This window comes from Cherax quadricarinatus, chromosome 26, assembly GCF_038502225.1.
Source record: "Cherax quadricarinatus isolate ZL_2023a chromosome 26, ASM3850222v1, whole genome shotgun sequence".
NCBI lineage: Eukaryota > Metazoa > Arthropoda > Malacostraca > Decapoda > Parastacidae > Cherax > Cherax quadricarinatus.
Genome location: NC_091317.1, coordinates 29726128 through 29752791, shown reverse-complemented (window position 1 = coordinate 29752791; position 26664 = coordinate 29726128). Strand labels below are relative to the sequence as shown.

The following is a 26664-nucleotide window of genomic DNA, read 5'->3' as shown; positions in this document are numbered from 1 at the left end:
CTTACACCCTCTCTAAAATCTTTGAAAAATTAATTCATAAGCGAATCTATTCCTCTCTCATCTCCTACAACATACTCAACCCCTGTCAGTTTGGGTTCAGGCCCAATAAAAATACGAACGATCCTATTATACACATGCTAGAACAAATATACACTGCACTAGAGAAAAAAGAAGTCCCACTGGGAATCTTCATTGATTTACGTAAAGCTTTTGATACAGTTGACCACGACTTGCTCCACATAAAATTGTTGCACTATGGTATAAGAGGGCACTCCCTCAACTACCTAAAGTCATACCTCAGCAACAGAAGCCAATACTTGTACACAAATGGAGCAAACTCTTCCGCACAGCCAATTACAGCTGGTGTCCCACAGGGAAGTGTCCTTGGCCCTCTTCTTTCTCGTTTACATAAATGACCTACCAAATGCATCGCAACTACTCAAACCCACACTATTTGCAGATGACACTGCATATGTCTTGTCTCGCCCGAGCCCAGTCATGCTAGCCAATACTGTGAATACCGAATTACAGAAAATATCTACCTGGATGAGGATTAACAAACTTACTCTCAACATTGACAAAACGTACTTCATTCAGTTTGGTAAGAGCTACAGACGTGTCTCTTAACATAATGATAAACTGATCACCTATCACAAAGCTCAGAGGGAAAATTCTTAGGAATCCACCTTGATAACACTCAAATTTCAAACACATACTACAAATTTCCAAGAGAATTTCCAAGACCATAGGCATACTATCGAAGATATGGTACTATGTTCCACAGTCAGCCCTCCAGGCCCTATATCACTTGCTTATTTACCCCTATCTCACCTATGGAATTTGTGCATGGGGCTCAGCAACAATAAACCATCCCAGACCATTAATTACCCAACAAAAGGCTGCAGTCAGGATGATAAATTCGCACTACAGGCAGAACACTCCACAAATATTCAAAACTATAAACCTACTCACCATACAAAACATCCATACTTATTATTGTACCTACTACATACATAGAACGCTTAACTCTGATATAAACCCTCCCCTCAAACGTCTCCTTACCACCCTCAACAGAACACATGACCATAACACAAGGCACAGATCACTCTTTGATATTCCTCGTGTCCATCTCACACTATGCAAAAACTCTATGCACTTAAAAGGCCCAAAAATCTGGAATTCACTACCTGTGAATATAAAAGTAACACTGTTTATAAATTCAAGTCTCTTAAAAATCACTCGCCCACAACCAAATACTGAATAATTGTATCTCATAAACCCAATCGAACTTTATTTTTAATTACATTGCCTAACAGAATACTCCATTCTTCTGAATGTACAGCAACACAGTAAAAGACCATATGACCTGTCTTTGAAATACTCATTTGTGTTAAATTGTTAACTGTTTACAACAAAATACATCTACCATCCGACTTATGACCTGCTCGACTTAGGACCACTCGACTTACGACCGTGTTTTTTATGCCAAATTTCTGGGAAATAAACAACTATTTGTGTTGTACACAGTGTTTATCCTAAACCTTACAGTATAAAATACAGTACTAACAGCTTTTATAAAAAGTAAAGTAAAGCATGAAATACCAAAATAAAACAATAAAATAGTCATTACAAAAATGTTTTGTTGATATTCAGTAGTAAAGTTCGACTTACAACCATTTCGACTTACGACCGGTTTCTCGGAACCGAACTCGGTCGTAAGTCGGATGGTAGGTGTATATCATTGCTTAGTTAATCTTATGTTAATTTTAAGCCTGCCCATAATGCTCTGCATACAAGGGGCTTTGGCATGTTAAACTTAACCACTGTATTTCCTTGTACTTCTATGTATCATGTTCAGATTAATAAATAAATGGTTCACATGACCCACCCACCTGACTAGCTAATGCTAAGAGGTCTGATACAGTGCTCCTAATGTTCTTATGACCACCAAACTGCAACATCCCTATCCTTCTTTCAGCATGCAGGCAGTGTACTTCCTACTTCCAGGACTAGTCTGGTTAACTGCCTTCTTTGAATCACTTCATAAATGTTCCCTTGTTTACATCCAATAGGCACAAGCCCATTGGATGTCCAATCTCCTAGTATTCACCTTCACCCCACCCTTCAACCACTCCTTGGACTATCCCCCTACCCCTCCCCTCCCCAGGATTTATGCACTTGTCACTTTCTTTTTCTCCATACTCTTTAAATGTCCACATTACCTATCAGTATCAGTAAGGCCGGCCTTAAGCCGATTGCTCCCAATTGGGTCTTGTGCCTAAGGGAGCCCTGTGCTAGGGTGTAATCTACTCTCAGCTTGTCAAGTACACACAACACATTGAGGTCCTTTAACCCTTTGAGGGTCCGTGCCGTAGATCTATGGCTTCACATTGAGGGTCCAAACCATAGATCTACATCATGAGTTCAGCTCACTCTGATAAGCTGTAAACGGTAAATTTTGGCCTAGATATGAGAGAATACATCTGTGGTATGTGTGTACCACATAAAACAAATCCTGCAGCACATAGTGCATAATGAGAGAAAAAAAAAACTGAGACCGTAATTTTCGATTAAAACAGCGACTTTGCAGTGTTATTTCGTATGTTTTTTTATAGTTGTATTTGCGATTTCTTGATCTCATTTGATAGAACGGAAGATATATTACAGAAGTAGAGATGATTTTTATTGGTTTTAACCCTTAAACGGTCCAAACGTATATATACGTTCACTCGCGTAGCGCCCCAAATTTTGTGAGAAAAAAATATCTTTTAAAAGGAAAAAAGAGCATATGGTACCCAGGCATCCCCAATTATTTTAATATGGCACACAGTGAGTGCACACACCCATTCTCTCATGTCTAGGTGACTCAGGTTTATTGTGGCAATGTTGAATGAATGACAAAGAAAACATATATACGTTTGGGGCGCTACGTGCGTGAACGTATATACAGTGGACCCCCACATAGCGATATTAATCCGTGCAAGAGAGCTCGTTGTTATGCGAAATTATCGTTATGCGAATGAATTTTCCCCATAAGAAATAATGGAAATCAAATTAATCTGTGCAAGACACCCCAAAGTATGAAAAAAAAAATTTTTTACCACATGAAATATTAATTTTAATACACACAAACTGAAAAAGGCATGCACAATTACATGACACTTACTTTTATTGAAGATCTGGTGATGATTGATGGGATGGGAGGAGGAGTGTGTGTTAGTGTTTAGAAGGGGAATCCCCTTCCATTAAGACTTGAGGTGTCAAGTCCTTTTCTGGGGTTACTTCCCTTTTTCTTTTAATGCCACTAGGACCAGCTTCAGAGTCACGAGTTCTGTCGCACAACATATCTGTCCATAGTGGCCTGTACCTCTCGTTCCTTTATGACTTCCCTAAAGTGTTTCACAACATTGTCAGTGTAATAGTCACCAGCACGGCTTGCAATAGCTGTGTGAGGGTGATTTTCATCCATGAAGGTTTGCACTTCAAGCCACTTTGCAGAGATTTCCTTAATCTTTGTAGTAGGCAATTTCTTCAATTTTTCTCTCCCCTCCTTCGAACCAGTTTCCTCACGTCTGGCCTCTTGCTGTTGAAGTTGATCTATCAGCTCATCAGTGGTTAGTTCTTCATTGTCCTCCTCCACCAACTCTTCCACATCATCCCCACTAACCTCCAACCCCAAGGACTTTCCCAATGCCATAATGGATTCCTCAACTGGCATAGGATTCTCAGGGTTATCCTGAAACCCTTCAAAATCCCTTTGGTCTACACATTCTGGCCACAGTTTCTTCCAAGCAGAGTTCAAGGTCCTCTTAGTCACTCCCTCCCAAGCCTTACCTATAAGGTTTACACAATTGAGGATATTAAAGTGATCTCTCCAAAACTCTCTTAGTCAGTTGAGTTTCTGAGGTCACTACAAAGCACCTTTCAAACAGAGCTTTTGTGTACAGTTTTTTGAAGTTTGCAATAACCTGCTGGTCCATGGGCTGCAGGAGAGGAGTGGTATTAGGAGGCAAAAACTTCACCTTAATGAATTTCTTGTCCCCATAAAGTCGCTCTGCCACGTCTGTAGGATGACCAGGGGCATTGTCTAACACCAGGAGGCACTTAAGTTCTAATTTCTTTTCAGTTAGGTAATCTTTCACATTGGGGGCAAATGCATGGTGTAACCAGTCATAGAAAAAGTCCCTAGTGACCCATGCCTTACTGTTTGCCCTCCACAGCACACACAAATTTTCCTTGAGGACATTCTTTTGCCTGAACGGTCTGGGAGTTTGAGTGATACACTAATAAAGGCTTCACTTTGCAATCACCAGTAGCATTGGAACACATCAACAGAGTAAGCCTGTCTTTCATAGGCTTATGTCCTGGGAGTGCCTTTTCCTCCTGAGTAATGTAGGTCCTGCTTGGCATTTTCTTCCAAAACAGGCCTGTTTCATCACAATTAAACACTTGTTCAGGTTTCAGTCCTTCAGTTTCTATGTACTCCTTGAATTCCTGCACATATTTTTCAGCTGCTTTGTGGTCCGAACTGGCAGCCTCACCATGCCTTATCACACTGTTTGCCACTACGCCTCTTAAATCTCTCAAACCAACCTTTGCTGGCCTTAAATTCACTCACATCATCACTAGTTGCAGGCATTTTTTTAATTAAATCCTGATGCAACTTCCTAGCCTTTTCACTTATGATCACTTGAGAGATGCTATCTCCTGCTATCTGTTTCTCATTTATCCACACCAATAAGTCTCTCTCAACATCTTCCATCACTTGCGATCTCTGTTTCGAAAACAGTTAAACCTTTGGCAAGAACAGCTTCCTTGATTGCCTTTTTGTTGCCCACAATAGTAGCGATGGTTGATTGGGGTTTACTATACAACCTGGCCAGCTCGGAGACACGCACTCCACTTTCATACTTATCAATGATCTCTTTCTTCATCTCTATAGTAATTCTCACCCTTATTGCTGTAGGGTTGGCACTAGAAGCTTTCTTGGGGCCCATGGTCACTTATTTTGCAGATAAAATCACCAAAAACACTGTAATAATACGAAATGTTCCGATTGTATGCTTGGATGTTACCGCGGAGGCTGGCTGGTAAACAATGCCACCGGCGGAACATGTGAGGCTGGCTAAGGGCGCACATTAGACGCGTCTCGGACGAACAGCGTTGAGCAGGTTTTTTAGCGGTATGCGAGGCAAAATCTTGGCTATAAAATGTAGCGGTATGCGGATTTAACGTTATGTGATGCCAACGGTATGTGGGGGTCCACTGTATACGTTTGGACCGTTTAGGGTTAATACTGGAAATGGCTTGAAACTGAGCTCAAAGTAGCGGAAATGTTAAATTTTTGCCGATGTTCAAGAGTAAACAAATGACCTCACACGTCTAGTACACTCCTGCTGTTGGGTCTAATATACATTCACAAATGTGCTGATATTATTAATACGACAATTATTACAGTATTGCATAACAGTAAATCTTCTATTTTTTGGTTTGAATAAAAATTCATTATGTGAATAAAAAATCAAAATGGAATTCATTAGTAAAGTCTGAAAACATAACTAATGAACAGAGGAAATGTTAGTTTAGTGCCAGGAATGCCTGCATTGTTTATTCTGGACAGTGTTTTGAAATTGGAGTATTTTGAACTTCGCATTAAATTGGTCAAATTACCAATTTCCAATCACTTTATTTTGTAGTTGAAACAGTTGACTTGGCAAATTCTTGTGCTCATTTGATAGAATACAAGTAATACTAGTGAAATAGCTAAGAATTTGGTCAACTGGAATAAAGTAATTGGCCTAAAATGGGAGCCAGTCGGCAAAATCGCCGATGCGTAAATATTGCCGACACATCAAAATTCGCGAGAGCATAATTTCGTCGGTTTTCTATCAAATTTCGTACTTTTTGTTTTATTACCTTCAGAAAAAGATTCTCTACCATTTCATAAGATAAAATATTTTTTGAAAATTCTTGGGACACTGGTGCACACTTAGAAATTTGGCCTCTGTACTCTGAAAGGGTTAATCTTATCCCCCCCAGGATGCACCCACAATTGGCTAACACAAGAACATAAAGGAGCACTTCATCAGGCCTCCCCACACCCACTTTTGTATTTGTCTAACATACTTTAAAGCTTCTCAAGGTTTTTGCTTCTATGATGTTACTTGGGTATTTCTGCTTGATGTAGCTGTCAAGCTTTTAAAGAAAACTATTTCTCAAGGTTTTTGCACAACAGCTCCAGGTTGTTTAATTATTGGCAAACTGGCGTTCCAAGTGCAGAGAGTAATAGGAAAGTGTTCATGCTCTACTCTGAGGGTGGTGCACACAATTTCCTGACATTCAGACAAGACATTAGGGCCATTGAAGAACATAGAGCACTGCAGCAGGCCTACCGACTCGCACTAGGCTACTCTTATATTTATCCAACATTTTTAAAACTTTACGAGGTTTCAGCTTCATTAACGCTAATCGGTAGTTGGTTCAACTGATTACAGCTACATGTATTAGCAAACCAATGTTTTCCTCTATCCTTTAATTTAAATTTTTCAGCTTCAGCGCATTTAGATTCCTGTCTTGGTCAGTGCCCTGCAGAGGCATCGCTAGGGTTGGTGTCACCCTGGGCAGCATCTTTTGTCACCCCCACGAAATCCAAGGGCGGGGGGATGGGGGTAGTAAACTCCAGTTATGTCACTACAGCATGACCAGTGACTAATGTTTAGCAGTGTTGCGAATAAGAAATTTTTTAAAGAACTTCAGAATATGGCCTGTTACCATTTATTTCTTATGCAACAAGATTTTTGGATCTGAGTTGTTTAAAGTTTTGGAGTCTAGGGGAAATAATTTCAACTGGGAAACTCCATAGAATAATATTCAAATTTATTAAAGTATTTAAATACAATACTTTATCTTCTCTTTGTAGTTAATGTACTTAATACTTTGTACAATAAATTTACCATATACATTTAGTTCAAAATCATGGAAATGTCACATTAATAAGGAAGTTTAATTATTCTTCCTGTAATTCAGTCTTCAATAACATTTACGTCTTTGTCTTAACAAGACTGTAAACTCAAAATGCAAAAGGTACAAGATTTAATCCCTTCAGGGTCCAAGGCCAAAATCTGAAGTGGTGCTCCAGTGTCCAAGAAATTTTGAAAAAAAAAAAAGTTTCTTACAGAATTAAAGAGCATATTTTTGTGAAGGTAATAAGACAAAAAAAAAAAAATTCTGATCAGTACTTACCGAGATACAGTGCCAAGAAGTTTGTCAAAAATGTGGTGGCGGCAACATCGACGAATTCCACATACGCGCATTACATTATTTTGCGGTTTTTATTGTTTTTACTTTTCTTTTCCATTTTTTTTCTATTCCTACTAACATTTGGGGCCTGAGAAACCAATACTGTATATAATGTATATATATAAACTCACTGTATTGAACACAATAACCACACTAAAGTTATTATCATATTATTGTTTACCACTGTTGTTTATTACAATAAACATGCACAAATCTTGTATAATACTAATGTTCTGTCATATATTTACATATTTACAATCACTGGACATGGTTTTAGAACTGCTGGAGCTTGTGGAACTCCTTGGAACAAGGCACCATGCACAGAGGCACCTTACATTCCTCACACATAAACCGAGTGTCTTTGCGTCTTCGTTGCCGTGGTTTTGTTTGTGCACAGACGATGCATCTCTTCTGAGCAAATTTCTTCTGAGTTGAAGGAAGTTGTATTATGAAATGATCACCTTCCCTCCTCAAACGCTTGGGTATATCCTGAGGAATTCGAGGACCGTGTTGTATAGCAGGTGTTCTTACCTGGTACTTCATTATGAGTTGTTTGACAACAGACAAACAAAATTCACCATACGGTGGTCTGTTGCCAGTCTTTATTTGGTACATATTATATGCATTGAGCATTGAAATGTCCATGAGATGGAAGAAAAGTTTCATGTACCACTTGTAACTTACAAACACAGTCAACAAAACCAATCTGCATGTCACATTTGTCAACCAAGCGCATGTTTTGTGTATAATCAATCACTGTCACTGGTTTTCGAATACGTTCATTAGTCACTCGATCAACTTTGCCACTGTCTTGCATTTCATTACGGTGAATGGTTGTCAACGATGTGACATCTCGTTTGTCATGCCACCGTAATGCCATGTCATTGGCAGTAAACACCTGCACGTCATCACCACGAGCACCTGCGTTGAGCCTGGGCATATGTTTACGATTAGAACGCACTGTGCCACACACATCTGTCTTGTTCACTCGCATGAAATCACTGAGTAATGGGCTTGTGTACCAGTTATCGGTATATAATGTATGCCCCTTACCAAGATAAGGTGCCATCATGTTTCTCACTACGTCACCTGAGATACCCAATAACATCTTGGTATCTTTCAATGTTTTACTACCCGTGTATACGACAATATCCAACACCAGGCCACTGTCACAATCACAGAGTACAAACAGTTTTATACCAAAGCGTTTCCTCTTGCTCGGTATATACTGCTTGAATGACAGTCTACCTTTGAACAAAATCAAAGACTCGTCAATTACAAGATTCTTGAATGGATAAAAGTATATGCTGAACTTGTTTGAGATACATGAAAACATTTCTAATCTTGTATAACCTGTCACTTCTGTCAGGCCTGGTTTTGTCAGAGAAGTGTAACATATGTAAGAGTAAGATAAACCTGTTCACTGGTATGATTTCACTGAAGACCGGGGTAGAAATTAGCCGATCTGTGGACCAGTATGCTTTTATATTATGCTTATAGACGTGAGGCATAAGCATTATTGTTGCAAAAAGCAAATACATTTCTGCAACAGTCGTCTCTTTCCACCTGTGTAGTCTTGACTGTGGTGATAAGATCATATTTGCCATGGTGTACTCAAAATACTTATTACTTTCCCTGACAATAATTTCCATCAATGGCTGGTCAAAGAATAATTCAAAGAATTCCGGTTCATTGGCCGTGGTTCCAAGGGGACAAGTAGGTAGAATTCCACTTGAGTGTCATCAAAGTGGTGAGGCTTGGGAACAAAATTGGGATTTTGCTGCCAATCCCACATATGGTTTGCTGGTGGATACTGGACATCATAGGCTGGTTGTGCAGGTGGTTGTGGTGGGCTGGTGGCTGGCGCTCCGCTTTGTCCTTGAACTGACGAGTCAGCAGCGTGGGTCCCAGCGTGGCCTGGTGAGTCACGCATGGCGGTGCCACTACCATCACCACTAACACCATCCACTGATGCCTGTGGTCTATCCATGCCAAGTGTAGCCACATCATCCTCACTATCACTACCTATAACTGGTGTAGGGCCACGGGATGTACTCCGTCCCCTGGGCACAGCATAGGGTACACTACCCGAGCGCATGCGGCGGCGAACATACCGACGCTTCACTGGTGAATGATTCCTTGCTATCATTACTCGAATGATCGTCGAGCGCAATAAAATCACAATCCACGTCACTATCATCATCATTACTGAAGTCAGAGGCCTGGCCACGTGAAAATATTAGTTTTCTCTTGCGTTGAGGAACAACCGACCGTGAGTCACGAGTGCCCACACCAGAGGTAGAAGGTTGAGGATCGTCAGGGTTTTCTGCACTATTATCGATATCCTGGTCATTCTTTTCGGTCACTAACTGATCAAAGCCATAGAATTCGTCTTCATTTCCACTTCCATCAGTGTCAGAACTATCAGATAGGAAGAGGAGAGTCCCAATTTTCCGGGGAGTGAGAGCTGACTTGCGACGAGGCATGGTAAACAAGGGTAACTGAGCCGGCGTTCCCACAATGCTATGCGGGCGCCTAGATTTTTTGTTTATGGCGCACACCCACCACGCAGACCCGTTCTCTCACATGTAGGCCTATGAGCGTTTTCGCGCTAAATTTGACGGCGCTAGAATTTTGGCGTAGATCTATGGTTTGGACACTCAACGTGAAGCCGTAGATCTACGGGACGGACCCTGAAAGGGTTAACAAGACCTTTGAATCTGGCCGTAAAGTATCTCTATGGATTACTGAACTGACCAAGAATATAAATATCAAAAGTCTTTCAAAGTAATGAGGAACAAAGTGAGTCAGCTCTCGAGTCCAATTCTCAAAACCATTCAAACTGTACACCGTAAGAGCCAATATACGATCAGTTGTCAGGGCTAGAGCAGGGAGCAGACTGACTACTTGCCAGTCTGTTGACGCGTTGTCAGGTTGGATCACCTGACCCAACGTCAGTCAGCCAGACATAAACAATTGAACAATTCACCGGATGGTTCCGAGACTTAAACTCTACTCTATATACACAAGAAATCCTACCTGACAATAATAACAAAATAGTGATAATAACGATAATAGTGATAATACCATGGTATTTTTTATATTAACAGATAATAATATAACGCCGAAAGTCTCTATGTATTTTAGCTATAAACGGACTTTCGCGCTATAATAAGTGATGAACATATTCTCTTACAATAGTTAAATAACACAGGATGACCAATTTCGAAGATATAACACCCCCCCCCCCGTACGACAATAGGTCGCAGTAGGGAGTTTGCAAGCGTCCTTGGTAATATCTCCTTTATAACAAGCGTCCTCTTGGTAAATAAGGCAAGTAGTACGACGGAAGAATTGAGAAGAAAGAACTCGAACAGCATGGTTATTTGCCAGAGGATGAGCTTTTGGAACAATGGCCGGAAGAACTATCTGGAGTGGCTTCCATCACAGTTCGAGAATGAGTCTCGGACATGACTCAGGGTCATCCATGTGGACTTAATACTTCGTCCCATCAACGAAACGGCTTTCATAGTCATACTGTCAATATAAAAGAAAATCATTAACAAAAATATATAATATACATATAAATTAGGCTCTAAGAGTACTCATTTCTTACCTTTACATTTTAAGGTATACATTTTTTTTTTCAAGGGCAAGAAAGAGCATCAGCAATTATGTTAAGGGATCCACTTGAGTGTTGAATACTAATCAGATAAGGTTGGATCCTCAGAGCCCACCTGAGGATTCGGGTGTTCTTGGATTTCATAGAATTAATATAAATTAAAGGGTTGTGATCAGAAAATACCATAATTTTATGGGGGGAGGTTCCCAGATAAATGTCAAAATGTTCCAAAGATATTACTAGGGCAAGAGCTTCTTTCTCTACAGTGGCGTAATTCTTTTGGTGACGTTTTAACTTTGAAGAAAAATAAGATATAGGATGCAAAATATCAGTAGAGGGGGATTTCTGAAGTAACATCGCCCCCACAGCATAACCGCTGGCATCGATGTGTAAATAGAAAGGTTGATTAAAGTCAGGACTTTTCAATACGACTACCTCTTCAAGGGGGGCTCCTTGGCGTGGTGAAGAGGCTCTTGGTCTGAGGAATTAGCCCTGTCGGTCTTCTTCCTCAGACCGAACCTAATTACCCCCCATTCTCCCCTCCCCTATCCCATCCTCCCCATCCTCCCCTTTTTCCATTCCTCCTCCTCCTCCTCACCCCTCCCTTTTGCCCTTCCTCTTTTTAGCCTTCGTGATTTCTCCCACAGGCGCGCTAGTTCCTAGGTAGGGGAAAGGACACCGGGGTCCATCCCATTCCGTTGAGGTTTCTTGGCGGTGGCGTAGTTTGCCGTGGAATCTGGATTGCCTAGGGATGTCCCGATCCCTCTCCGGTATCCCGGAGTGGCTTTGGGTGTCTTTTGGGCGACGGGTGTATCTCTGGAAGCCACCTTTCGGATTCCGGGGGTGGTGGCTGAAGGAGGTATGCTTTGTGGCGGATATCCGGCCGCCCTCTCTTTTGTCCACCGAGGTAGCTCGGCAGATGTGAGGTTGCTATCCCAGATTGCTGGTTTACTGGCATGAAGGGTAGGGTATGGCACGGGTTCCATGCTGCATCTGCGCTACTAGCGGTGTCGAGTCCTCTTGGGCGCGGAGGGGGATTTCCGGCCCTTTCATTCCTCCTGGGAACTATTCCTCCCCGCTCCCCCCTTTTTTTATTCTTTTTTTTATTTTTATTTTCTTTTCTTCTTTCTTTTTTTTTCTTAAAAACAAAAAGCAAAGGAGTAACCTAACCATGGCAGCCCTAGTCCATGAAACCACTACCCCCGGGCCCCTTCTTGATACCGCACCCCATTCTGACCCTGCCTTGTGTTTAGACCACTCTTCGGACACTCCTGATGCCCCTGTACCTCTTGCTGGTGCTGTTTCCTCACCCGCTTCAGGTACCGGGGCTTCGACTGACTCCTTCGATTTGTCTGAACTCCGCTCTCCTTTGACTATGCTTCCGGCTTCTCCCTCTACGGTACGGCAATTTTCGAATCGCCCACCCATTTCCTGCCGGACCAACTCCGGTCCTACTCCTAAACGCCAACGTCAATCTCCTGATGATGCTCCGTCGTTACCTTCCCATTCTACTCGGAAACGACCGACACGTCAAGCACTCCCTCTCCACGCTCAGTTTCGGACCACACAATGGACTAAATTCTTTACTTTAAGACCAACTTCTTCTTCTGCCTACCTTTCTGACCATAGTATTGCCAAAGCGCTCCTGCGTCATGTTGGCAGAGATATTTCATTTCACGCTCTCAAGAGCGGTACACGCATCGTCACTGTCCAGAATGCTACCCAAGCTCATGATCTTTCTCTCCTTTCGAATATCGATACTACTCCTATCACTATTGAAAAACATCTTTCTCTCAATTCTTGTAGTGGTACTGTCATTCTGCCCCATACCATAGTCCAACAGAATTTCCAGTCATGTGGCAATGATATTTTTGAACAGCTGGAACTCCAGGATCTCCCAATCCTCAAAGTAGACACTTATGTCCTTCCTGCCCGGGGGCGGAGACGTTACCCTTGCAATGTGGCTCGTTTAACTTTTGACAGCCGAGAACTCCCGTCCTCTGTATATGTCGCGGGACATCGGTTACAAGTTCGAAAGGTGATACCTACACCGCAACAATGTAGAAATTGCTGGCGTTTTGGTCACCCAGCGAAATATTGCAGATCTATGGCCGAATGCCCAGTCTGTGGTGCCGACAACCATTCTAATACATCTTGCAGTCAACCTCCATCTTGCCTTAATTGTAATGAAGCTCACCCTTCGTACTCCCGCCGTTGCCAGGTCTACTTAAATGAACGTGAAATCCGTTGCCTCAAAGAGGCAGAAGGTCTCCCTTATGCTATGGCAGTTACTCATCTCCGCCTCCAAGGGAGACTACCCCGTGTTTCTTATTCTCGTGTTTCCAAACGTCCCCCCACTTCTGGGGTCCCATCTTCTGCAGCCTCCTCTGTTGTTACCCCTCCCATAGCCACTACGGCATCTAATCCTTTTGCTGTCCTTGGCTCTGACGTCCCGACTACAACTCAGTCTGTTCTCACATCTTCGCGTCCTTCCTCACAAGCCCCAGTATCGACAAGACCTCGTACGACACCTAATACCAATCGCCCCTCTACTCAGAAGTCCAAAAAATCCACATTGCTCAAATCTTCTTTGCCCCTTCCTTCCCTTCTTCCACCTCCACACGTTACCTTTCCAGTCTCTGTACCTAGTTCTTCCCCTCTCTCTGGCTCTATTACAAGTGTGGAGATTCACCCTCCTCCTCGTACTATGCCTTCCACCCCCGTCCCCTCCCAAGTTTCTCCCTCTTCTGTCACCTCCCAGGTTTCTACCTCTTCTGTCCCCCCCCACACTTCATCTCCAGTCCCTTACACTTTTCCCTCCCCCTCTACTTTGGTACAGTCCATTACTGTCCCAATCTTTACTCACCCTCCTCCTCCTATCTCCAATATGGTTTCCCATACATCTTTGAATTCAGAAACACTTGAAGCCATTTCAGAATATATTGCAGAGACTAAACCTTCAATGGACACTGATTCACTTCCTGTTCCTTCTCTTCCCTCTCCTCCATCTTCACAACCCCATTCTTCGCAACGCTCCGTTCCTTCGCTACTTGAACATCTTCCAATGCCACCACACGTTGACTTTTCTAACCCCTCTAGTCCGTAGGTGCCTTTACCTACAGATTCCTGATATTTTCTTCATCGCCAATCATGGCCTATTTACAGTGGAATATCCGCGGCCTCAGGGGTAATCGGGGTGAGCTTCAGATGTTGCTTTCCAGGTTTTCCCCTGTTGGTGCTTGCTTACAAGAACCAAAATTACACTCGGCTGTTTTCCAACCTATCTCAGGCTATAATTTATTGTATTCTTCGGATCCTTTCTCAGATGGGACCTTTAATGAAAGTGCCCTTCTTCTACGCAATGATATTCCGTACTGTCAACTATTTGTCCATACCTCGCTGCATTACACTGCAGCCCGTATCCACTTGAATAAGTGGTTTACAATATGTTCTTTATATCTCTCTCCTTCTCGAGCATTTTCTATCCCAGACTTTGCCTTTCTTGTTTCATCCTTACCACCACCACTTCTGTTACTTGGTGATTTTAATGCCCACCATTTCCTCTGGGGGGGGGTCTCATTGTGACTCACGTGGCATTCAGTTGGAGGCTTTTCTTGCCTCTCACCCCCTCCATGTTTTAAATACGGGTACTCCCACCCATTTTGATCCTCGTACTCATACTCTCTCTTGCATCGATCTATCAGTCTGCTCTTCCTCCACTGCACTAGACTTCACCTGGTCTGTTCTACCAGACTTACATGACAGCGATCATTTTCCGATCATTCTTACTTCTCCTTCCTATTCACCACCTTCCCGTAGCCCTCGCTGGCAATTTGATCGGGCAAATTGGGATCTTTACTCACACCTCACTGCTTTTAGTGAGGTTCCTTCTTCATCCTCCATTGATGAGCTCCTACACATCTTCTCGACATCAGTTTATACCGCAGCTTCTCATTCTATACCCCAAACCTCAGGCAGGCATTCTCAGAAGTGCGTGCCTTGGTGGTCTCCTGCTTGTGCTCGTGCAGTACGTTTGAAACGTGCTGCATGGGGCAGGTACCGGTACAATAGAACCGCTGAGAGACTTGTTGATTTTAAGCAGAAGCGTGCGATCGCTCGCCGTGTCATCCGTGAAGCTAAACGCACTTGTTGGCGAGACTATGTTTCCACCATCACCTCTGCTTCTTCTATGAGTGCAGTCTGGAAAAAAGTGAGGAAATTGAGTGGTAAATACTCTCCTGACCCGGCTCCTGTTCTACGGGTCACTGGTGTTGATATAGCAAACCCTCTCGACGTTGCCATTGAACTTGGCACACATCTGGTCCGTATTTCCCGAGGGCTCCATCTATGCCCCTCGTTTCTTTCCTCAAAGTCTGCCAGAGAGTTAGTACCCTTGGACTTTTCTTCTCTCGGAGAAGAACAGTATAATGTGCCTTTTACACTTCAAGAACTGGAGGCAACGCTCTCAGCTTGCCGATCATCGGCAGCTGGGCCTGATGACATTCATATTCGTATGTTACAACATTTACATCGGTCAGCCCTTGTAGTCCTCTTACACCTCTTCAATCTTATTTGGGCACAAGGAGTTCTTCCCCAGCTGTGGAAATCTGCCATTGTTCTCCCTTTCCGCAAACCGGGTACTACAGGACATGATGCCTCCCACTATCGCCCCATCGCTCTTACAAGTGCAGTTTGCAAAGTGATGGAACGCCTCGTAAATCGACGTTTAATGTGGTATTTAGAGACTCACAACAGTCTCTCCGCTAGTCAATATGGCTTTCGTAAGGGTCGTTCTACCATAGACCCCTTACTACGCTTGGATACGTATGTTCGTAATGCCTTTGCGAATAATCACTCAGTTATTGCCATATTTTTTGACCTTGAGAAGGCATATGACACAACTTGGAGGTATAATATTTTGGCCCAGGCCCATTCCTTAGGCCTCCGAGGCAATCTACCATCCTTCCTTAAGAACTTTTTAACTGACAGACATTTCCGTGTTCGAGTCAATAATGTTCTTTCCCCGGACTTCGTCCAAGCTGAAGGTGTCCCTCAGGGATGTGTTCTAAGCACAACACTTTTTCTCCTTGCTATAAATGATTTGGCCTCTGTTCTTCCACCCAATATTTGGTCATCACTCTATGTTGATGACTTCGCTATTGCTTGTGCAGGCGCTGACTGTCACCTTATTGCAGTTTCTCTCCAGCATGCGGTCGACCGTGTTTCCACTTGGGCCACCACACATGGGTTTAAATTTTCAAGTACCAAAACTCACCAAATTACTTTCACTAGACGCTCTGTTATCTCCGATCATCCTTTGTATCTCTATGGCTCCCGTATCCCCGAACGTGATACAGTCAGGTTTCTAGGCCTTCTCTTTGACCGTCGGTTAACCTGGAAACCTCACATTACCTCTCTGAAGGCAACTTGTCACAGCCGGCTAAACCTTCTTAAAACCCTTGCTCATCTTTCCTGGGGAGCTGATCGTCGAACTCTGCTTCGCCTACATTCAGCCCTCGTTTTATCGAAACTCGATTATGGTGACCAGATTTATTCCGCGGCCTCTCCTGCTACTCTCTCTAGCCTTAACTCTATCCATCACCAAGGCTTACGTTTGTGCCTTGGTGCTTTTCGCTCTTCCCCTGTTGAGAGCCTCTATACAGAAGCAAATGTTCCATCCTTGTCTGATCGCCGTGATGCCCATTGCCTTCGTTACTATGTACGCTCTCACGATCTACACAATCCTTCCATTTATAGAATGGTCACCGATATTAGTAGACATTCTTTATTCGTTCGCCGCCCCTGTTTGCTCCGTCCCTTTTCTCTTCGCCTACATTCACTCTTGTCTTCCCTTCAGTTACCACCTTTATATGTTCATGTAGCATCTCACTTTTCCCTGCCCCCCTGGGAAGTTCCAGCTGTTCGGGTCTGTTCTTTCTCACTCCCTTGCTCGAAAGCTCAACTGCCTACGGTGGCTTCCCGCTCTCTTTTTCTTGATCACTTCCACTCCCATTCTCATGCCACCGCTGTGTACACAGATGGCTCTAAGTCTTCAGACGGCGTCGGATTCGCAGCAGTGTTTCCGGACAGCGTCGTACGAGGGCATTTACTATCTTCAGCTAGCATTTTTACTGCTGAACTGTATGCCATTCTTGCAGCACTTATTCGTATTGCATCTATGCCTGTGTCATCATTTGTAGTAGTCTCAGACTCCCTTAGTGCTCTACAGGCTATACGAAAATTTGATACATCTCATCCCCTAGTTCTCCGTATCCAACTTTGGCTACGCCGTATCTCTACCAAACATAAAGATATTGTTTTTTGTTGGGTCCCTGGTCATGTCGACGTACAGGGCAATGAACAGGCAGACACTGCTGCGCGGTCAGCAGTATATGACCTACCAATTTCCTATCGATGTGTTCCATTTCTGGACTATTTTGCTGCAATAGCTACCCACCTTCGCACCCGTTGGCAACAACGTTGGTCAACTCTGCTCGGTAACAAACTTCATTCTGTTAAACCGAGCATAGGTTACTGGCCGTCTTCTTGTCATCAGTGCCGAAGTTGGGAGACCACTCTCTCCCGCCTTCGCATTGGCCACACTCGTCTTACTCATGGGTATCTCATGGAGAGGCACCCTGTTCCTCTCTGTGAGCAGTGTCAAGTTCCAGTATCGATTAGCCACATTCTGTTAGACTGCCCTCTCTATCAACGAGCACGCAGAATTTACCTCCAACGTCGTCTTCGTTCTACTACTCTCTCTTTACCTTCCCTTCTTGCTGATGGACCCTCCTTTAATCCTGACTCTCTCATTGACTTCTTGACAACGACCGATTTACTCCACAAACTCTGATGATACTTTTCGCACTCCCCTCAGCCCTTTCTGGTTCAGTCTCTTGCTGCCCTTTACCCTTTCACCATCCACTGCCCCGCTGTTATCCGTAACCTGTTGCTCATCCATCTCCCTTTTGCCACCTGATGCCCTCACTTCCTTCCTGCCCTGCAGCGCTGTATAGTCCTTGTGGCTTAGTGCTTCTTTTTGATTATAATAATAATAATTCATCTTACTACTGGTTAACTCAGTAAGAGGAGATGCAACCTGAGAAAAATTAGGACAGAAGCGTCGATAATAACCAGTCATTCCAAGGAACCTCTGTATAGACTTTCTATCTTGAGGGATAGGAAACTGCAATGGCCCTAACTTTTACATCAACAGGACGTACCTCACCCTGACCTATACAAAAACCGAGGTATTTAATCTTGGCTTGTCCAAACTGACACTTGGCTAAATTTATGGTGAAGTTGTACTTTTCTAACTTCTTAAATAAGGTTTCCAGGCGAATTAAATGTTGCTCCCACTCATTGCTATATATAACAAGATCATCTAGATATGCATCCACTCCTAAATCATTGGTCAGCAGGTTCATCAGGCGCTGAAAGGTAGAGGCTGCGATACACAACCCGAAGGGCATAACACGATAATTGAATAACCCTCCTTGTATAGTAAATGCGGATACTTCTTGGGCTCGCTGGGTAAGCGGCACTTGGTAATAGCCCCTTAATAAATCCAGGTGGGTGACATAGGCGGCTCCTGATACTGTCTATTAGATCATCAATACAGGGTAGTGGGAAACCATCTGGTACTGTGAGAGCATTAACCTTAGGATAATCAGTGCACATTCTAGAAGTTCCATCAGGCTTGGGAACTAATATACAGGGCGAGGCCCACGTACTTTTACTCCGTTCTATGAGTCCATGGGACAACAAAAATTCTACTTTGTTTAATGTTTCTTGTTTGAGTGGACTTGCCTTATAAGGTGACTGTTTGCAAGGCTTTGCTCCTTGTACATCTATGTCGTGAATTCCCAATGTAAAACAGCGACTTTGCACTGTATTATCGTATGGTATTTATTGTTGTATTCTAGTTTTCCTGGTCTCATTTTATAGAATGGAAGACATATTACAGAAAGTGAGATTTTGACTGGTTTTACAAAGAAAACTACCTAGAAATTTTTCTATTTTTACCAAAGTTCAAAAGTAAACAAATCATGCTATGCGTCCCATACACTTCAACTGGTGAATCTAATATTCTTTCACAAGTGTGCTGATAATATTTATACCACTTCTACACCAATGCAGTAGTCTGCATAACTGTATTTTTTTTTTTTTTTTTTTTGCGAGAAAAATTCAAAGTGGAAAGCAAAAGAATGTAAGAGGGGCATGGGGACATGACTAATGAACAGAGGAAATGTTATTTTAGTGCCAGGAATGTAGTTCTTGTTTATTCTGGACTATTCGGAAATTGGCATCTTTTGAAATTTGTGTGAAATTGGCAAAATTGCTAAATTCCGACCACTGTATTGGATAGTTGAAATCGGTAAATGGGTGGTTTCTTGTGCTCATTCGATAGAAAAAATGGAGTTCTAGTGAAATAGTTATGATTTTGTCGACAAGTACACTGGAATTGGCCGAAAATAGGGCTCAAAGTGGGCAAAATCGCTGATGCATAAACATCGTCGAGACCGCTAGCTTCGCGAGAGCATAATTCTGAAAGTTTTCCATCAAATTTCATACTTTTGGTGTCGATCAGGAAAAGATTCTCTCTTTACATAAGATTTTTTTTTTTATATTTGGCCGACCCTGAGAACAAGTCTGAGAGGGCCTGTCGACCCTGAAAGGGTTAATGGAAACTCTGCTTTCTTTTGGTAAGCCGTGCCTCTGTCCATGCTAGAACTTTACCTCCTATACCATGAGCTGTGGAAAAATACACTATGTAGAGTTCAGGATATTTATTAGCCCCTTCAGGGTCCAAGGCCCAAATCTGAAGTGGTGCCCCAGTGTCCAAGAATTTTCAAAAAAAAAATTTATTTTTTCTTATGAAATGGTAGAGAATCTTTTTGTGAAGGTAATAAAACAAAAAGTACGAAATTTGATGGAAAATTGACGAAATTATGCTCTCGCGAATTTTGATGTGTCAGCGATATTTATGAATCGGCGATTTTGCCGACTTTGACTCCCATTTTAGGCCAATTACATTATTCCAGTCAACCAAATTCTTAGCTATTTCACTAGTATTACTTCTATTCTATCAATTGAGCACAAGAAATCGCCAAGTTAACTGTCTCAACTACAAAATAAAGTGATCGGAAATTGTTAATTTGGCCAATTTAACACAAAGTTCAAAATATTCCAATTTCAAAATGGGGTCCAGAATAAACAATGTAGGTATTCCTGGAACTAAACTAACATTTCCTCTGTTCATTAGTTACGTTTTGAGGCTTTACAAATAAATTCCATTTTGATTTTTTATTCACATAATGAATTTTTATTCACACCAAAAAAATAGAAGATTTACTGTTATGCAATACTGTAATAAATGTACAAATATCATCACCATATTTGTGAATGTATATTACACCCACCAGCTGGTGTGTATTAGATGTGTGAGGTCGTTTGTTTACTCTTGAATATCGGCAAAAATTTAACATTTCCGCTACTTTGAGCTCAGTTTCAAGTCATTTCCAGTGCTAAAACCAATCAAAATCATCTCTATTTCTGTAATATGTCTTCCATTCTATCAAATGAGACCAAGAAATCGCAAATACAACTATGAAAAACATACAAAAAAACAATGCAAAGTCGCTGTTTTAATCGAAAAATCACGTTCAGTTTTTTCTCTCGTTATACACAGTGTGCTGCAGGATCTGTTTTATGTGGTGCACACATACCACATAGATGTATTCTCTCATATCTAGGCCCAAATGTACCACTCAGTTTATCAGAGTGAGCTGAGCTCATGACGTAGATCTACGGTTTGGACCCTGAACGTAAAGCCGTAGATCTATGGGACGGACCCTGAAAGGGTCGGAAATATTTTGCCATGAGTGGCGGCTTCTGTCCTAATACTGAAGAAGCCATTTGTACTAATACTACTGAAGAAGCCACAGTACTAACAGCATAAAAAGAAAAGTGAAACCTTGGGTAGTTTCAGATTTAGGTTGGATAAATACACGAGTGAGAGGGGTTGGATTTAAGTGGGACTTTCACTTTAGTAAATAGAATTATCAAAGCTTATTGTTTAGGTAGCTTTGAAAGTGGGTTGGACAAATGTTCTGTTAGTGGGATGTATTTGTGAAGGACCTGCCTAGTATAGGCCATTAGGCCTGCTGCAGTGTTCCTCCTTATGTTCTTATTAATGCTACCTTTTCTATAAGAGAGACTGAAGCATGCATTTTCAAATCCATCCATATACATTTGTCCAACCTATTTTTTATGCTTCCCAAGCATAAAAAAACTTGACATTTCCACATGTATAACCACTAATACTTCCCAGTACCTTGGCAATCTTATCTTATAAGATTCGACTTCCGTCCATTTTGACTTACGACCAGTTGGTCGGCACCAAGCTCGGTCGTAAGTCGGGTGGTAGGTGTACTGCAGACCCATTCTCTTTTGTAGGTCAAAATTCACTTCTCATGGCTGAGCTCGTGATAGAGAACTAAAAGGGTTAGTTATTGACAAGGTGGCATGTTAAGTACAGAGTAAGTAAGCTCCTGTGCACTGTCTTATGGTGGAATACATAAACTTTCTAACATTTTCTAAGTGACACTTAAGATATTGATACCATTCAGGTTTGCAGAATTGTTTGAAACTTATGGCAGGACTTGCATGAGTAAATTAGGCAATCTTTTCAGAAATGCAGCTAACCTCTTCAGTTTTTTAAATTTGTATTGTATTTTTTAATTGTGATTTTCATAGTTCACCTTAAATTTGTATGAAACATATTGGCATTGTGCATCTAATTTTGTAGTAAACTATATTTTTCCTCTATGAATCAGATACTCGTGTCTTCACAAGCTTGACAGGTTTCAATAAGGCAACACCTCTTAGATACATTAGCAGTGCTTGCCACATTGGTCACTTATTCAATTTTTTTTTTTAACACGTGTACAAATATTTCAGGGACACTGGTTAGCCGAACTAGGCCTGGAGGTGGGAAGTACAGTGCTTGTGCTCTGAAGGGGGAGGGGGTGGAGATGTTGCAGTTTTTAACTAGTGTAGGTGTTCCTCTTAGAGGTAAGACTGATGGAGTGAATGATGAAAATTTTTTTCTTTGGGGTTACCCTGCCTCTGTGGGAAATGGCTGATGTATTAATAAAAGAACATGCCAAAAAAAAAAATTTCAAAAAATGGTTAGAGGGAGAGGATGCAGGGAGATGTATGTGCATGTTAAATCTGACAGTTCCTGCCCTAGGGAGGGTTGAGGATGTATAGTTTGGAAATGTCATCTCCATTGTAATGTTGCATACTTTGGTCAAAATTAATTGAATGAATCATCTGGCAAGACTGAGTGATGGTGATTTTTCTTTGTCATCCTCCTTTTGTGGGAGATAACTGTTCTAGTTTTTCCTTAGGAAACTATAGTTTAGTAGTTTTTTGTATAAAATGTCAGTGTGGATTTAAGATTTGAAGTTTTAATTTCCAGTTTCAGCCGAGAGTGCATTTGTACAAAGGATAGTGTACCAAGATTTTCAGCCCTTGAAGTTCAACAAAGCACATGGGGCCTTCCAGTGACTTGAGCAGAAAAAAATGTAAGCTGACAATTAACTACAGTATGATAAAATAGGTGATGAAAGATTGGATATCAGATTGGATATCAGATTGGATATCAGATTGGATATCAGATTGGATATCAGATTGGATATCAGATTGGATATCAGATTGGATATCAGATTGGATATCAGATTGGATATCAGATTGGATATCAGATTGGATATCAGATTGGATATCAGATTGGATATCAGATTGGATATCAGATTGGATATCAGATTGGAGGGAGAGAGTATGGAGGAGGTGAATGTATTCAGATATTTGGGAGTGGAAGTGTCAGCGGATGGGTCTGTGAAAGATGAGGTGAATTATAGAATTGATGAGGGGAAAAGGGCGAGTGGTGCACTTAGGAGTCTGTGGAGACAAAGAACTTGGTCCTTGGAGGCAAAGAGGGGAATGTATGAGTCTAGTTTTACTTACGCTCTTATATGGGTGTGAAGCATGGGTGATGAATGTTGCAGCGAGGAGAAGGCTGGAGGCAGTGGAGATGTCATGTCTGAGGGCAATGCGTGGTGTGAATATAATGCAGAGAATTCATAGTTTGGAACTTAGGAGGAGGTGTGGGATTACCAAAACTGTTGTCCAGAGGGCTGAGGAAGGGTTGTTGAAGTGGTTCGGACATGTAGAGAGAATGGAGCGAAACAGAGCGACTTCAAGAGTGTATCAATCTGTAGTGGAAGGAAGGCGGGGTAGGGGTCGGCCTAGGAAAGGTTGGAGGGAGGGGGTAAAGGAGGTTTCGTGTGCGAGGGGCTTGGACTTCCAGCAGGCATGCGTGAGCGTGTTTGATAGGAGTAAATGGAGACAAATGGTTTTTAATACTTGACGTGCTGTTGGAGTGTGAGCAAAGAAACATATATGAAGGGGTTCAGGGAAACCGGCAGGCCGGACTTGAGTCCTGGAGATGGGAAGTACAGTGCCTGCACTCTGAAGGAGGGGTGTTAACCCTTTGAGGGTCGACAGGCCCTCTCCGAAACTCGTTCTCAGGGTCGGCCAAATTTAAAAAAAAAAAAAATTATTTTCTCTTATGAAAAGATAGAGAATCTTTTCCCGATCATAAAGACGCCAAAAGTTTGAAATTTGATAGAAAACTTACGGAATTATGCTCTCGCAAAGTTAGCTGTCTCGGCGATGTTTACGCATCGGCGATTTTGCCCACTTTGAGCCCCATTTTCGGCCAATTTCACTGTACTAGTCGACAAAAAACATGAATATTTCGCTAGAACTCCATTTTTTCTATCGAATGGGTGCAAGAAACCACTCATTTATGAAATGCAACTATCCAGTACAGTGGTCAGAATTTAGCAATTTTGCCAATTTCACACAAATTTCAAAAGATGCCAATTTCCGAATAGGGTCCAGAATAAACAAGAAAGACATTCCTAGCACTAAAATGACATTTCCTCTAGTCATTAGTAACGTCTCAAGGCCCCTCTTATATTCTTTTGCTTTCCACTTTGAATTTTTATTTTCACAAAAAATATAAGATTTACTGTTATGCAGACTACTGCATTAGTGTAAAAAATGGTATAAATATTATTGGTGCACTTGTGAAAGAATATTAGACTCACCAGTTGACGTGTATTGCACGCTTGGCATGATTTGTGTACTTTTGAAGTTTGGTAAAAATCGAACATTTCTGCTACTTTGAGCTCAATTTCAAGGCACTTTTCTTTGTAAAACCAGTCAAAATCATCTCAATTTCTGTAATATGTCTTCCATTCTATAAAATGAGACCAAGAAAACTAGAATACAACAATAAATACCATATGAAAATACACTGCAAATTCGCTGATTTATTAAAAAAAAATGGTCAAAGTTTTTTTTTCTCATTATGCACTGTGTGCTGCAGGATTTTTTTTAGACTGTGCACACTGACCACATAGACCCATTCTTTCATATGAAGGCCTACCAGCTTTCTCCCACTAGATTTGAGGCCGCTAGAATTTATGAGTACTAGTACGTCAAAAACCCCTACGCGTAAGACGTACTAGTACGACGAAAACCCTGAAAGGGTTAATGTTGCAGTTTAAAAACTGTAGTGGAAAGCACCCTTCTGGCAAGACAGTGATGGAGTGAATGATGGTGAAAGTTTTTCTTTTTCGGGCCACCCTGCCTTGGTGGGAATCGGCCAGTGTGATAATTAAAAAAAAAAATAATAAAATGATAAAATATAGGTTTAGTTTAGCATTAATATAGCTTTGTTCATACCTAGCTAAATCTTGCATAAATGTTAGGTAAAGAGTGTGCAAAACAAAAATTGAAATGACATTTGGAGAACATGTTAACGCTTAAACTGTTCAAACGTAGATCTACATTCATGCGAGTAGCGCTCTGACCTTGATTTTCCCCATTTGAAGGCATGTTAAAAAAAAAAAATAATGTACGATTGGAGCCCTCCCCCCACACGGACGTAGATCTACGTTTGGACAGTTTAAGGGTTAAGTGATAAATTCATTTGCTTAAGATTTAATTTGCCAGTTATTTATTCTACTTTTTGTGGCAGTTTAATAGTTGGAATGTTTATAAAATGCTGAAATGTACTTCAAAGTTAGTTAATGCTATTTGAAATTTCCTATTGTACACAAGTAGGAAAGTCGGTAATGCACAGACCTTCAGAACATTAACTCTGGAAATGGCTATCATTTTCATGTGGTCTGCTGTCACATAACAGCTAATGCTCACAAAGTTTGTATTAAAATGATGGTTATCATGTTAGACTTCTGATTTGATTGATGCAAGAATTTCACTGATTTATTTAAAATCAACATGTAGAAATATTTAACTATTTTTTGTTCTGTAATGTGTATATAATTTCAGGGATATTGGCAGTAATGTTTACAGACTTCAGTTGATTTTTAGGTATGTATAAATTTTAGTTATGGAATACAAAATGGATTGTTGAAAATTTTAAGATTGTTAGTGACTTAGTAAGTTTTGATTAAGGTAAAAAAAAAAAAAATTGAAACTTACGAATTCACATGGGAGGGGGGGGGGGCAGTGGCATCCTTCACAGGTGGTTTTGCTTGAAGCAGATGTTAGTTTTTTTTTTTTTTTTTTTTTTTTTTGGAAAACTATTTCTCAGGGTTTTTGCACAACGGCTCCTGGTTGCTTGATTATTGGCAAACTGGCGTTCCAAGTGCAGAGAGTAATAGGGAAGCGTCTACGCTCTACTCTAATGAGGGTAGTGCGCATAATTTCCCGACATGTTGAGCCAGACTAGATATCAGTGGACTAAATTATTGGTAGGATGTGTTTAAAGTAGAGATACGTTAAGGGTCATCAGAGCTGTAATTTTGGCAAACTTCTGGCAAGCGAGTTTCCTCTTAGTCCAACTTTGTTGGTGGGAAACAGCAGGTGTCACTGTTCAGAAATAATTTTTTGTTTTTAATTTTAAAAATCAACAGTATTTGTCTTTTTAAAGGGTTTGTGGTTGTTGAAATTACTATTTGCATGACTATTGATAGTCCCTCTTTCCAATTTTGTTGTAAATAACTTCCTTTCTTATACATTTGAATCTTTCATTTCCAAGGTTTTAGTAACCTAATATCTATTCCATACTATTGGTAGTACCTGCCACATTGCTGTTCACCCCCATCATGCATCTTTTCTTAAATAAAATTGTCCTCCAAGGGGATATTTTATGGTAGTGAGGGGACTCTTGATCATAAATTTTAGAATTGGCTTAACTTTCCATTTGAGCCTTATTGCTCCCTGCAGGGTTAGTAATTCGCCATAATTTTTTTTTATAAACAAATTGGCTGTTTCCCATCGAGGCAGGGTGACCCAAAAAGAAAGAAAAAAATCCCCAAAAAGAAAACGCTTTCATCATTCAACACTTTCACCTCACTCATACATAATCATTGTTTTTGCAGAGGTGCCCAGAACACAGCAGTTTAGAAGTGTATACATATAAAGATATACAACATATCCCTCCAAACTGCCAATATCCCAAACTGCTCCTTTTAACCCCTTGACTGTTGCAACCCCAAATCCTGAGGTGTCTCCTGGTGTCGCAAAATTTTCCAAAGGAAAAATTTATTTTCTCGTGAAATGATAGAGAATCATTACCCGATTGTTATGACATCAAAAGAACGAAATTTGATGGAAAACTAACGGAATTACGCTCTCACGAA

At 41.4% G+C, this 26664-nt stretch overlaps 1 non-coding gene across 15 annotated transcripts in view; it reads left to right on the top strand.

The window, feature by feature from the left end:
• LOC128706550 (uncharacterized) overlaps positions 1-26664 on the top strand; it is a 77041-nt gene that overhangs the window by 20646 nt on the left and 29731 nt on the right. For 8 of the 15 annotated variants that reach the window (XR_011392448.1, XR_011392449.1, XR_011392444.1 and 5 more), the window contains 2 exons: positions 22407-22512; positions 25349-25390. This is a non-coding gene — a transcript (uncharacterized protein). Of the gene's footprint in view, positions 1-460; positions 602-21883; positions 21998-22406; positions 22513-25348; positions 25391-26664 lie in introns of all 15 variants that reach the window. The other 7 variants (XR_011392457.1, XR_011392451.1, XR_011392454.1 and 4 more) reach the window with 3 other exon arrangements.